Source organism: Aythya ferina, assembly GCF_964211825.1.
Source record: "Aythya ferina genome assembly, chromosome: 1".
Lineage (NCBI taxonomy): Eukaryota > Metazoa > Chordata > Aves > Anseriformes > Anatidae > Aythya > Aythya ferina.
In genome coordinates, this window is record NC_140296.1 from 140,801,802 (window position 1) to 140,816,110 (window position 14,309).

Genomic DNA, 14,309 nt, shown 5'->3' on the forward strand with positions numbered 1-14,309 from the left:
GGAAACGAGTATCACTGTGGAGAGTCCAGGATCCAGAGGTAGTCTGGGACCTATGGACACAAAGGCAGCTATAATTTTACAACTGCTCAAAGCCCTTAGTCAAACCAGGGTTATATAACCCCAGAGATGCTCATTTTGATTTTTGGTTCCTCATCTGATTCCATCTTTTCCTGATGGTATTTAGTACACAATTCCCTATATGGAGTTCTACATCTTATTATTAACTTGCTTTTCTTCATATATCACAAATCATTTAAACAATTCACACTATCAGATTCCTTAATAAATAAACTATTAGCACTGCTTACAGATTTTAGAGATGAATTTCAAATAAATGATAATATAAAAGCTTACAGGTAAAATTAATCTTCTGTAGTTTTCCCTCCAGTTCCAACTGCAGCTATAAAGATGCATTTGTTCTACTGAGAGGTACTGCATGAAACTGTAAATCTGAAACACTCTCAGGCTGCTCACTTGGGGAGTCAACTAATTTGTTGACATGAGTGGGAGGCTTCCATTAGCTTCAGCCCCATGACTCAAAGAATCCTTCTCTGGAGTCTCTCTGACAACTTTTTCTAAGCAGGATATAAAGGAAAGCTGAATACAGAAGATAAAGTTTTTGCAATATAAATAAGGTGAATATGCTTGAGTACTTTTTCAAAATAGTGAGATAGGTGAAGAGAAGATATGTGGTTTTTGTTGTTGTTTTTGTTGTTTTTTTTTCGGCATGTCCCCAGTGTCAGGGATGTTGGACTTTTCTTCTCTTTATTTTCTTTGGGACATTGTATTTAGACTTACAGAATAAGACAAGACAGATTATGTTATGTTAACACCAAGATCTCTTTGGTGTTAACTTCTCGTGCCTCTTTGTTTCAGTGACTGTCATGCAGAGCTCTGGCTTGATCCGTTGCAACAGTGGCCAGATGTTGTTTGTATCTGTATCCCCAGAACAGCGCATTAAACAAGTACAACAAAAATTCAGCTTTATTAAAAAAGGCCTGAAGAAACATCTTTACAGAATGGCTATCACTCACCCATTTGTATTTTCTTCAAGTCTCAATTAGCAAGCCTAAGCAAATGGAATGTCGTCGTGTAGAAGAATATTAAACAAAAAAAAACACAGAGGAAAGCTTCCTGCAGCACAGTCCTCCAAGGGTTCCTGCTTCCAGCATTTCTCAACCCACATGCTACATCTTACTTTCTTAATGAAGGATTGCCACTTTCCTGGGGCCACCAGAATCAAGAACTTATGGAGCTCAGACATCTCCAGCACGCAAGAGGAACCTAGAGGAAACAGAACATCAGAAGATAAGATAGCGATCAATCTGAGAAAATTTACCTAACATACAAAAAGATGACAAAACACAGAAGCTAACTTATACATTCCATGAATTTGCGAAGTGAGACAGCAAAAATGTCAATGCAGTTTCAGTGTTTGGTGCTTTGGCAATAAGGTATAGAGTGAGGAGGCCATTTTTCATGGTGGTTCCCTTTTTCCAGTAAGCTCCAGCCAAGTGGGCTGCTCTTTGGGGCAGGACTACAGGCACATGCAAGGATATGCCTCCATAGACTTAGTTGTAAATTTTTTTTGAAACATCTGTTTTATTTTGTTTTATCGTTTTGTTTTGTGGTTTGTGTTGTTTTTTTTTTTGTTTTTTTTTGGGGGGGGAGGGGAACATAGCCAGTCTTGGTGCAAACTGTTCAGTTCCAAAAACCTCAGTTCCTAAGCAGAAATAAGCTAAATAAAGAGAGTTCAGAGAAAATAACAGTAACTGTGTATTTATATTCAAGGTACGTAATGGTAAAAATAAAGTAAAAAAAAAAAAAAGAAATCGAGGAACAGAGGAACAGATTGGCAGAGATGGGCATTGCCACATCTTCAGAGAGGTGAGAGAGCTAAGAGAATTCATTCAAGATAAATACCTTTCCTGATATAATACCAAAGTAATTCAAAGCAGATCTGGCAAAACACAAGGTCAGTACAAAAAGAACTGAAAAATAAAATAAGGTCCAAAGTGGGAGAGAAGTTTAAAGTTAAAAGAGAGGAGAATGTGATGAACAATGATGTGACTGTAGGAATAGGTGCTAAAGGTTGAATCTAGTTCCTTAAAATTAGAATGGATGAAGAATAATTTCACATGCACAGTGTCACAGACTGGAAGAAAAATAAAGTCTTTTCTTCATAATTTCTCTGAACTGCTCAGAATCTCTCTGGGGTTGGGGAATAACGCTGATCCATGACAGCTATGAAAAGAGTAAGTCACAGAACAGGTCTTCCTCACAGTGACAACGACAGAGCAACTAGACAGCAGGACCTGTTACACAGCACTGTCTAATGAGTGGAAGGAGCTATTAATTGATTAAAAATAAAAATCACTTTAATGCCAGTGGTGAAAGGGGGAAAAAATGAATAAAGATGAGGTAAGGATAAATAGAAGGAAGTAGAATCGGTAGATTCAAAAAAATAAAAGTGATGTAATCTTGTTGTGAAAAAGAAAAAATGTTCAATGGCTTTACATACTTGAGCATATTAGAAAAGAACTGAGTTATGCTTCTAAAAAAACAGTATTTCCCCTCCTTCAGCCCTGGTGTCCCAATGGTGAAATATTTAAAACAGTGGTAAACTGCGATACTTTTGAGCCATGTGTTGTCATTCCTGCAAAAACGCACTAATAACTTAAAATTCTCTTTAAACAAGTTTTTATAGAGCTACTAACACCAAGTACAAATCATAAAATGAGCAAAGATTAAATAAAACATCTGCAAATGTCTTTCTGTGCCGCAATGCCTTTTCAAGAAGTGTCCAGGCTAGAAAGAAGAGCAATGTGATAACATTCATCTAGAGACATGTCAAACTTCTCAGCACACATCTGAGCCCAAGCTTTCCCAGAATTTAAGGGGATTCAGTCCTGAAGCAACCTCAGATGGGTGCTGGCCCATCATTGTGTTTTATTCTGTCTCACATAAACATCAGGCAATTAAGTAACTACTTTATCTTAAGTTTAACACACATGGAAAATACAGAAGAAAACTGCAACAGCTTGAAAAAACTATAATCAGCCGCAAGCAGCTGAGGGTTTGGATTACAGGAAACATCAAACTGGAACAGGTTGATTCCAATGAAACTCTTTACAGTTGAGAAGTTCTCTGATGTGAAGTTCAGGATTTCAGAGCTGTTGGGCCTAAAGGTGATGGTTGGACCAGAAGCTAATGCAGAGTGTTGTGAAAAGGAAATATAATGACATTTACATGATAAACAGGCACATGTATGGATGGAACAGCTTAACTGAAAGTAATAAAGACTCCAGAGAACACCAGATAAAGATATTTGTGGGAGTATCAAAATGAAATCTCATCTTGTTTGCCTACTGATTTTTTTCCATGGGAAAAATAAATAAACAAACAAATAAATAAATAAATAAAACTGTAACTGCTCTAGTATTACCTTTTCTCCTTTAATCCTCCATTATCACACATGCACTTTTTCCCCCTGTATTTCCTCTGGGGCTTGACCAAAGCACCTGAAATACTTTTATGAATCTGGCTGTAGTTAGTGATATTTACTTACGGAGTTCATATTTTAGGAATAAGACAACCATCAAAATCCATTAGAAATAAACATACCCCCCCCAAAAATATATGACATCGAGTGAAAATCTCTTCTAACTTTCTGTGAGTCTTCCAGAAATATCTATTCTTACCCCTTTTCTAGGAGGGGCATTCAGAGAAATCAGACTATCTCAGCATCTACAAAAGTCTTCTTTTGTACCACACTGCAGGTGTAGACTAATGCATTTCCTCATCTCCAACCCAACCTCCCTACCAAGATCCTGAACATATACAGATTGTAATCAGGAAAGGACACATTGTTGGCATCAAGAATATCCATCGCTTGGAACAAAAGAGGAGCCTTGTCATTGCTCTAAGAAAATTAACAATTATTTTATTTTTAAGTTAAAAAGTCCAACTGCCTTTCTTGTACTTATAAATACATCCCCACCAGAATCCTCCCCCACTGTTTTACCTCCTCAAATATTATAGAGCACAAAGGGTGTTTTCCTGTGACATGTCCTAGTGTGAAGATACTGAACACTGGGTTGGAGATGAGAAGATACTGAACACTGGGTTGGAGTTTCAAGAGTTCACCCATTGCTAGCCTGGCTACCTCATTGCTATTTTTCTTCTTCATGTTTCTCAGACATAAGATGGGAAACCACAATCCTAGCCTCACAGTTGATGTGATTAGGGTAATAGGGTTCAGTCCAACTACAAAGACAAAGCCTGACTTTGTGTTGCATGCTGAGCATGCTGAGGATGCTAGGCATCAGTTTTGCTTTCAGCAGAAGGTAAAAAGAAAGAACACGTTGCTGCTGCTGCTGCAGCTGCAGCTACTGGGACTATTACAAAACACCTGCCCAGCCATCAGCAGGACAAGCTGCACCACTTACTCTCCTCATATCAGATTAAGCACATGAGATATGATGTATTTTTGTAATATTAACACAGAACAATACATTACAATAGTATAGCATAAGCTGTATGAGGTATAAAATAGCAACACATATAAATCACCTTCTAACAGGTAATATGATGTATGCCATATTACAGTATATCACTGTATAAGCAATATATATACACTGCATAAATGTATTTTTTTTTTTAAATTGTAGCTGCATGGATTTTTTAGATCATGATGTTTCAGGAGTTTTTAAATATAAAAAGTATAATATAATTTTTCCATACATTAGGCAGCCTTTACAAGATAATTCTCGTTAAGAAGAAATCTTTGAAATTTGTCATGAAAATATTTGTAGTACTAAGTAATTAACAAAAGCTTGGACAGACTGAAGCATAGGATTGATTTCATTGCACAGCTAAAGCAGAGGTAAACAGCAATCCATAACTGAAAAATATACGCAGGGCTGACAGCAGTGGAGGGGGGTTGGAAAGGAGGTTGTTTGGTTTTCTTTTGCACAGGACATGCATTATTACGTATGAATCCTTAGAAACACATGAGACGTACTTCAATACACCAGGCAGATTTATAAACCAGGTTACTGCATCTGAAATCTAATTTTCACATCTGCTTTACTCTAAATGCTTGCTGAGAGATAAAGCATTGGAATAGTGATTACAGAGAGTTTATGCCAAAAGCAGGTTATACTACTCGTAGGCATCATAAAACTACATACCATGGCTCCTGCTTTAATTCTGGTAAGCGCATCTTTCATTCACTGATGCAGTTTCCAGATGCCATCACTGTCAGTCCATTTGTTATTCCCTCAGTTCCTCCACCCTGGCCCTGTCTGAATGGTTCTTTTTTTAACATTGTCCGGGGATTTCTAGTACTTCAGAAGCATGCACCCCCCACGCACACATCCTGTAGTTGCTGCTATACATGAACAGCTGTTCCCAGAGATGTGGAATAGCAGGAGACATGCATGGACTTCCATTTTCTATGGCACTGGCCTCTGCTACCCTGAGCAGCAAAGCCAACAGGATTGTTTCACTCCAGCAATGTCAGGTCAGCTGCTTTTCTCCCTAATGCTGGACAGGGCAGGGAGGCAAGCCAAGCCACTGTAAGACAGAAGCCTACCACATTTCATGAAGGAAATTGTCACCTCCCAGTCCATTAGTCTCATTCTGGAGTCTTGGGAGGTGCTTGTGCAAACGATGGGAAAGTGAAAACAAAAACCAATATTTGAACACAAGCAGGACACTTTGCAAACTCAGGGAAAAAGTACATTTTTGAGTAAATCCAGGTGACCATCTGTAGGCAGGGTCAGCCACAGACCCAGAGCTACGGACACAGGTATGTGCAGCTCACAGCATTACCAAATGGCAACACTTGATCTCTGCTCGCCTTTCTTTCAACCACCAGCTCCTGCCACCAGAACTGCACTGCACTGGTCTCTACCCCTGGTCAAAGTGGCTTCAGGTCCTAAGATTTCATTGAGAAGTTAGGTTTCTAGTATTTATAGTTACCAGAATAAAAATGAAACATATGCAAACCAGAGAAGTCTCTTGCCTAATTTACCTCAGCGCTGAGGAATTCTAAGTCTACTGAGATTATTTATAGACAAATATTCTTTTTTTATTATTCAGCATTTTTGCAATCCAAACTTTCTCTGGTAGTATCCTAGCTTCCAAAATCCTAAATGCCAAACTCAGAACTACATTTCTCGACAAACAGAACTATGTAATTATGTGCTGGCAGTTATTTCAAAGTATTTTAAGTACCAGAAAATGTGGGAACAACATAAATAACATAATACAAAAGAAAAATAATATGAATCACACAGTGCATTTTTTTTATGTTAGCTATGCGAAAGTGTTCCAGTTTTAAGTTTAGCTGAAACTGTTGCAAAATTTTCATTTAACTGATCTGGAGTACCATCAAGAATAATATGCCTTGTTACAGAACATAAGTCAAGGTGAGACAACTGACGCAAAGTCTTAGATATTATTCCTGTCTGTGACTGTCCATTTCTGCTTTTCATCTTCTGCCTTCTGGATACAAGGGATTTGTTCTGGCCAAGCAGAAGTTGTCTTTTCCTACAGCCTGCACTACTTGGGTGGAAACTACAGTGTCCTTGCCAAGTGGTCTAAAGTCTGAGGACTTGTTCCAAGTGCACCAGAGTTTTCCAAGAGGACATCACGTCACCATGGAGCTGTTTCCAGAGTCCCATAGCAGTGTGACATAGGAGGATCCCTGACAACTGCTCTTTCAGCTTCTAAATATGGTTTGAAACAAGATGGATTTGTACCAGAAGCCAAACCATCTGAATTTAGAATATTATCAGTAGTTTTCTAATAAACTAGTGATTTTGGTCTTTTTTTTTTTTTTTAACAAATGTAAGATACAATAATAATAATAATAATAAAATATCAGTAACTATATTTGGAATTGGTGGAAGAACAAATACTTTAGAGAAAGAGGAAGTTTTCCTAATAGTTAAAGAACTTTTGGCTTTGTATCCTTGTGGTGTAATTGCCTGAAGTAACTAGGAAAATAAAACTAACATTCACATTTTTAAGGAAAAGGTACAGCATTGAAGAGGCTTTCAGGGTAGGGCATAACTGCATTACCTGAGTGTTCCCTAGGCTCCCAACCTTAGATGCTATCGCGCTGGGGAAACTTGGTGTGCTAGCCCTAAGGAACAGCACGGAGCGTAGAGTGGAGTGGAGACACCACGGCTAGGCTCTGTAACCAGGTGGGGACTCGATTGTTCTTGTGCACAAAGCTGCACTTTTTGCCACCCTGAGCCAAAGACCTGTCATGTTTTGACAAATGCTATACCCTAGTGTACTTTTTGCTCATTATAATATCATTATAATACCAAAACACACTTCCATCCCAAAAGCTACCCGCCTCCAAGGTGCAACCACCCCTCATCGAGCATGCGCTCTGAATTTCTCAGAGCCTATTACTTTAAACGGAGACAGGAGAACTTTTCACCAATCATAACTAAGATATGTTTGACTAGAGGCACTCAAGCTCCACCTAAAAGATAGAAAATAATATAAATTGGCCCAAGAGAGAGGGGATGCCAGGGAAGATACCACTGTCAGGGGAGATACCATCCCAAGGAAATACAACATCCTTAGGACCTTCTGACTCCTGGGACCAGTCGACGGGCTGAGCCCCTCTTAACCCCCATTGGGACGCCTTTGTGTGAGATCTGAATACTTGCTTATAAATCTCTATAGAATCTTTGATCCTTTTAACGCGTTTATTTCTAGGCTGTGCACCTGTAACACCTGTAACATCTGAATATTTCACGCATGCTAGCTTGCTTTTGCAGACAGCCACTATCGCCGGCAATCCAAAAGAACCTGATTATCTGTTGCTGTAATAAACCATACTTGATTGCATTGTGATAGCTCTCATTAAGTGCAACTAGGGTAAGGGTGGTTATCTGTGATAGTTCAGTGTTCTGAATCCAACCAGACCCCCAGACGGTTAATGCGATGTTGGTGAATGTCTGAACGGACCCCCAGACGGTTAACGCGTTGTTGGTGAATGTCCGACTGGTTCAGTACCCTGAATATGACCAGGCCCGTAACGGTTAATCAGCTACACCCCTTAACGCGACAATCCTGGCTGTAAATATGACAACAACCCTAATTGTTAATGATGGAGAAAGCTTGAAATCTTGCAAGATGCTCTTCCATATTTTCAACCATGTGAAACCCCTATTCTAAGGCTCGCATATTTCGTTTCTTAATGCACAGCATGCAGCATGGCAATACATGGACCAATATTACACCCTTCCGGACCAATATTACACGCTTCCTTTTTCCACTGTTTCCTCCCCACTTTATCAAAAATAACAAAATCAAACACCATCTCTTGCCGGCCCCAAAACAGGCATGATCTCTTGGGCATTTCGAAACTCAGAACATCTTCCAAAAACAGCGTAGGGAGACTTGAATCATGAGGCAAGGAGATGAAAGAAATCTCCAGGTAACTCAGCTTATCAACATGGCTGATAACAACCACAAAATATCTTAAGTGATGGTCAAAAAATAAGGCAGACAAACCAGAAATCATAGATGAACAGAAGAAAGACAAATAGTATATCCTGGAACCTTTGGTTTACCGTGCAGATATCCAGCCTTAACATTAACTTTGTTCATTTTTTCAGTCTCTGTTGCTATGTGGATCTGGCTTTCTTTCATTTAATTACTTGCAACTACTGCAAACTGAAGAAAACCATCAGATGTCAAAAGACTGAAAGAAAATGACAACAATTTTCTATTCCATTCTGTCCTCCTCTGGCTGCCATGACAATGTTTTATTAACAATATTTTACTAGTGGAAAAAAATTAAAATGAAGAGCTTGTGGCTGCATCTCAGCTGTAGAAGAAAGGGAGAGCAATGGTAGCCTAAGTGGCACCTTCTGCTTCTTTCAAACAGCTTAGAGAAACCCGGAGGGAGCTTCCTCCAACAACAAGGAACATAACTTGTACTATAAGGCTTATAGCTTCTCCTAACCCTCCCACACACACAAGGGGAGCTGGTGAATAGAGGTGAAGCTCAGCGATACCCAGGATTTATTTCCTAGCATCACAATATGTCAGAAGACAGACAGACAGGCTCTTGTGCTTATTACAGTGCCAAATGCCACAGACAAGCTGAGTAAACAGGGACAGGCTAAGAATTTCTGCAGATGAAGACTCCTCTCCCTCAGTTTATAGCATAAGAGCAGAGTCAAACCAGAGCTGCTCTGGCCACCTTAGAACTGCAAAATCTCACACACCTGCTTTTCAGCCACCCATGATGTATCTAACAGGCTGCTTCTCAAAATTCCCAGCACAAGAGAAGCTTCCACAGAACTGCACTTTTCATTAAAATACAAACAGACAGACCTCACCACGTCGTCACAAAACCTGTGACATCTCTGTATCTCTCCTACCTCCAGTATTAGGAAAAGTTCTTATTTTCTCTCTACTCTTTACCTTTCCCTGTCTGAAACATAGAACCTCAGGCAAACATTGAATGCCCTTTGAATTTGGGGGTGAAAAAGATAACTATCTCTCTTCTTTTATATCACTTTGCAGGGAGGAAGGACACAATATACATGTGTTTTTAAATAAATTACTATGGTACAAAAGACAAGGAAGAAAGCTAAATTTTCTAACTTATTTTAATTTGTGAACAAAGTGGGATAAAGACGGAGATATTTTCCAGAGACACCTGCATATATAATAAAATATCAAATGTAAAATATACAGATACAATATCATCTTCAACTGTTGTTTTTTTTTTTATTATTTTTATTTTATCATTCCCAATACAAACAGTTCTGTGTAGTACTAAAACTTCCCATCTTTGAGAAAAAACGTTGTTTATACAAGGCAGTTACACAACACTAATGTATCCCTTGTTTTTGGCTGTTTGGTTAAAGCTAAAGCACACAAACCTTCATGCTTCAGGTGAGATCTGCATTTTAACTTTCCACAGCTGGGCACTGCTTCATTGGCACATATTTCTGCAGACTCCAAAGAAGAATCTAGTAACACCTGTAACTCTGCAAAAGAGGACACACAGTGCAGACCAAAACACAGAAAGGCACAGATGCAGATGCTTCTGTGTGTGTACATGGCACTAAACAAATGCAAGTCATAAGTAGCTCATTTGGTCTGCTCAGTGCCTTTGAAATAAAAAGCAGCTCTAGATTCAGATTTTGAGTTACAGGCAGGCATTCAAGGATGTTCAGACTGTGGATTAAGTTTAAATCTTTTGCAGAGAAAGTTAGATGGGAAACAGAGTTTCTTGGAAGAAAGGAAATCAGAGTAAATCAAATGCTGAATTAAAGGTCTAAGTTGGGGGGAGCAAGAAAGCACTCTTAAACATTAATATCATGACTGAGTGCTAATCTGAATTATGAATGTCTAAGGAGTACCTGAAATTATGAACAATGTGAGGGATGTGAGGAAAGAATCTTCATGGACAACTGGACAACCCACGATGCAGTCAAAAAATCAGAGCACAGAAGAATTTAACAAAAAAATAAAAATCCTTGAAAGTTGAGACATCATTTTGAACCAAACAACAATATTGCAAACTAGTTCCTGCAGATATGTTTCTGATAAAAGGCAATATTCCAGCATTCCAGCACACTTCTTGTATGATTTATCCCTTTGCTAAGTGAGATGCACATAAATGAAGAGAATTCATTTCACGAGACTACAGCCACATACATCTTAGTTGCTTCAAGCCCATGTAAAGACCAGGAAGGAAAAGATCATTAAGGGACAAAATTGCACAGGGCCTTATCTGCAGGGCAGGGTCCAGTCCTCTATAATTAGATGGCATGAGTCACTGTGGGATGGTGTTGGGGACAGGTGTACTCAGGCTCCTTTACCCGCAGGAAGAGTCTGTATGAGCAGGCAAGATGCATGGTGAGGATGTCTGAAAGCAAGGAGGAAGAGCTGCACCATTGTGTCCTGCTAACCTGTGTGGTAATTGAGTGGCATCATTAGCATAAAAAGTCAGTGTATGTAGGACCTTTGTTTTCCTTTTCAGGGCCAGGAGCCAGCTCTCACCCCAGCCAGTAAGCGTAGCTGTCAACTGCAGAAACTGAGCTATAACTGGCTTAAAATAACACCCCTCCTCTCAAGATCTGGTGCAGCATCATTCCCCACTCAAAAGCTGTTCATGAGCTTCATGAAAAGAGCAAAGACTATTTGTATGAACCTTCCAAATTTATTTAATGCTTTGCCAGCCTTCCTGAGAAGAAGGGCAGCAGAGTTCTGGAAGTGTTCTGCTATATGTTTCAGGTTGAGTTAGCATAAGGAAAAACTCAATTTTCAAGATGTCTCTTCCCTCCTTTTTGTCATGATAGCCATATCAGCTGAAAAAGCAAATTAGGAATGTATGATGGAGCTCCCACAGCTGGGGATGTTCAGATCTGAGATTCTGATTGAGAGTCGTACAGCTAAAGCAAACATGAAAAATCAAGAACTAGGATTGTGCAGCAGGATCCATCACCTAGGGTTATGCTGATCCAGACACTTCTATCTGGGGATAGCTTTCATCTATAATTCTTGGGGAAAAAATGATACAAATAGAGACAAGGCAATCTTCCCCCAATAGAAATCTCTCAACTCCTTGCTTCAATCCTTTATTCAAATCTTACTGCAAGTCCAAACTTTATTTGGGTTTAAAAAAAATAAGAGAAAGAATCAATATATTTCAATATATCTGCCTTTTGCTCTTGCATCTATTCTGTGCTCCACTGAAATGCGTAGAAAATGTGTCAAGATAACACAAAATGACTGTTCTTCCTCCCATGCTCTCAGCAAGACAGGAAACACTGTGGCCCCATGAGAATATTTTTTAAAAAACAACTGTGGCTTATCCTGCAAAGAGCTCCATGGAAACATAAATGGAACTCATTGCTGGACTGCAGCCTAAAGCTGGGGTTTAGCTCAGTTTTTTTGAATTTGTTCCTATTTTGTCCCAAACAGCCTACACATCTCTGGTACAGCTCTGCTGGCCTGTCAGAAGCTAAGCTCAGTTCTCCAACTTCTTTTAAAACAAGATGCCAAACAGCCATGAAATGGTAACGACTTTCAGTATGTGACCCAGTAACCTACAGGAGGAATGCAGGTAAAACTTTGTTGACTGATGTTGCATTATGTAAAGCCAGGATCAGATAAGTGCTGGCATTTTTTCTATGCTTGCCATGATGAATAAAAGCACACAAAGCTTTATTTCAAAATATAAATGAGGTTGGACTGAACAATTCCTGTATTTCTTTTAAAAATTACACAGTTGGAAAAGAATTGTCAATCAGTTTTATAGGGAACAATGAATGCTAAACCTCATTCAAGACTGTTTCTGTACTTGACTGTTTCTTGTACTTGTTTCTGAGCTGGTGGAAGGGGATGGGGAGCAGGATGTGGCCCTCACCATCCACGAAGAACTGGTTGGTGACCTGCTACGGCACTTGGATGTGCACAAGTCAATGGGGCCAGATGGGATCCACCCAAGGGTACTGAGTGAACTGGCAGAAGAGCTGGCCAAGCCACTATCCATCATTTATCAGCAGTCCTGGCGATCGGGGGAGGTCCCAGTTGACTGGCGGCTAGCAAACGTGACGCCCATCTACAAGAAGGGCCGGAGGGCAGACCCGGGAAACTACAGGCCTGTCAGTTTGACCTCAGTGCCAGGGAAGCTCATGGAGCAGATTCTCTTGAGAGTCATCATGCAGCACGTGCAGGGCAAGCAGGCGATCAGGCCCAGTCAGCATGGGTTTATGAAAGGCAGATCCTGCTTGACGAACCTGATCTCCTTCTATGACAAAGTGATGCGCTGGGTGGATGAGGGAAAGGCTGTGGATGTGGTCTACCTTGACTTCAGCAAGGCTTTTGACACCTTCTCCCACAGCATTCTCCTCAAGAAACTGACTGCTCTTGGCTTGGACTGGCGCACGCTTCGTTGGGTTAGAAACTGGCTGGATAGCCGGGCCCAAAGAGTCGTGGTGAATGGAGTCAAGTCCAGTTGGAGGCCAGTCACTAGTGGCATTCCCCAGGGCTCGGTGCTGGGGCCAGTCCTCTTTAATATCTTCATCAATGATCTGGACGAGGGGATCGAGTGCACCCTCAGTAAGTTTGCAGATGACACCAAGTTATGTGCGTGTGTCGATCTGCTTGAGGGTAGGAAGGCTCTGCAGGAGGATCTGGATAGGCTGCACCGATGGGCTGAGGTCAACTGCATGAAGTTCAACAAGGCCAAGTGCCGGGTCCTGCACCTGGGGCACAATAACCCCAAGCAGAGCTACCGGCTGGCAGATGAGTGGTTGGAGAGCTGCCAGGCAGAGAAGGACCTGAGAGTGATGGTGGATAGTCAGCTGTATATGAGCCTGCAGTGTGCTCAGGTGGCCAAGAAGGCCAACGGCATCCTGGCTTGTATCAGAAACAGTGTGACCAGCAGGGCTAGGGAAGTGATCTTTCCACTGTATTCAGCTCTGGTGAGGCCGCACCTTGAGTACTGTGTTCAGTTTTGGGCCCCTTGCTACAAGAAGGACATCGAGGTGCTTGAGCGGGTCCAGAGAAGGGCGACGAAGCTGGTGAGGGGCCTGGAGAACAAGTCCTATGAGGAGCGGCTGAGGGAGCTGGGCTTGTTCAGCCTGGAGAAAAGGAGGCTCAGGGGCGACCTTATTGCTCTTTACAGATACCTTAAAGGAGGCTGTAGCGAGGTGGGGGTTGGTCTGTTCTCCCACGTGCCTGGTGACAGGACAAGGGGGAATGGGCTTAAGTTGCGCCAGGGGAGTTTTAGGTTGGATGTTAGGAAGAACTTCTTTACTGAAAGGGATGTGAGGCACTGGAACAGGCTGCCCAGGGAAGTGGTGGAGTCACCATCCCTGGAGGTCTTTAAAAGACGTTTAGACGTAGAGCTTAGGGATATGGTTTAGTGGGGATTGTTAGCGTTAGGTAGAGGTTGGACTCGATGATCTTGAGGTCTCTTCCAACCTAGAAATTCTGTGATTCTGTGATTCTGTGGTCTTAGCATAGAGCGCATTATAGTGATTCACATATCAGGTGGTATCTTTATGCCCTGTTTTTTGAATGACTTCATCTTTCATGCACAAAGCCACAAGAGAATCCTGGAAAACCTTTTCAACTTGTTGATCTGAAAGAGTGTTTGAAAATCAGAGAAGCCTAATTATTTCATATCCTTGACTTCATTATTTTACATAGTACAGCTACATGTGTTCCATTTTAACCAAGTAGGCCCTGGAAAAGTATAAATATGCCACTCAGTATGCAAGTTTTTTTTTTTTTCCCTGTCTGCAACA

At 40.8% G+C, this 14,309-nt stretch overlaps 1 long non-coding RNA gene across 1 annotated transcript in view; it reads right to left on the bottom strand.

Moving 5' to 3' along the window:
• Positions 1–879: 879 nt before the first annotated feature.
• Positions 880–14,309, bottom strand: part of LOC311424336 — a 49,707-nt gene continuing 36,277 nt past the window's right edge. The window contains exon 3 of the long non-coding RNA XR_014686055.1: positions 880–1,284. This is a non-coding gene — a long non-coding RNA (uncharacterized lncRNA). The remainder of the gene's footprint in view (positions 1,285–14,309) is intronic.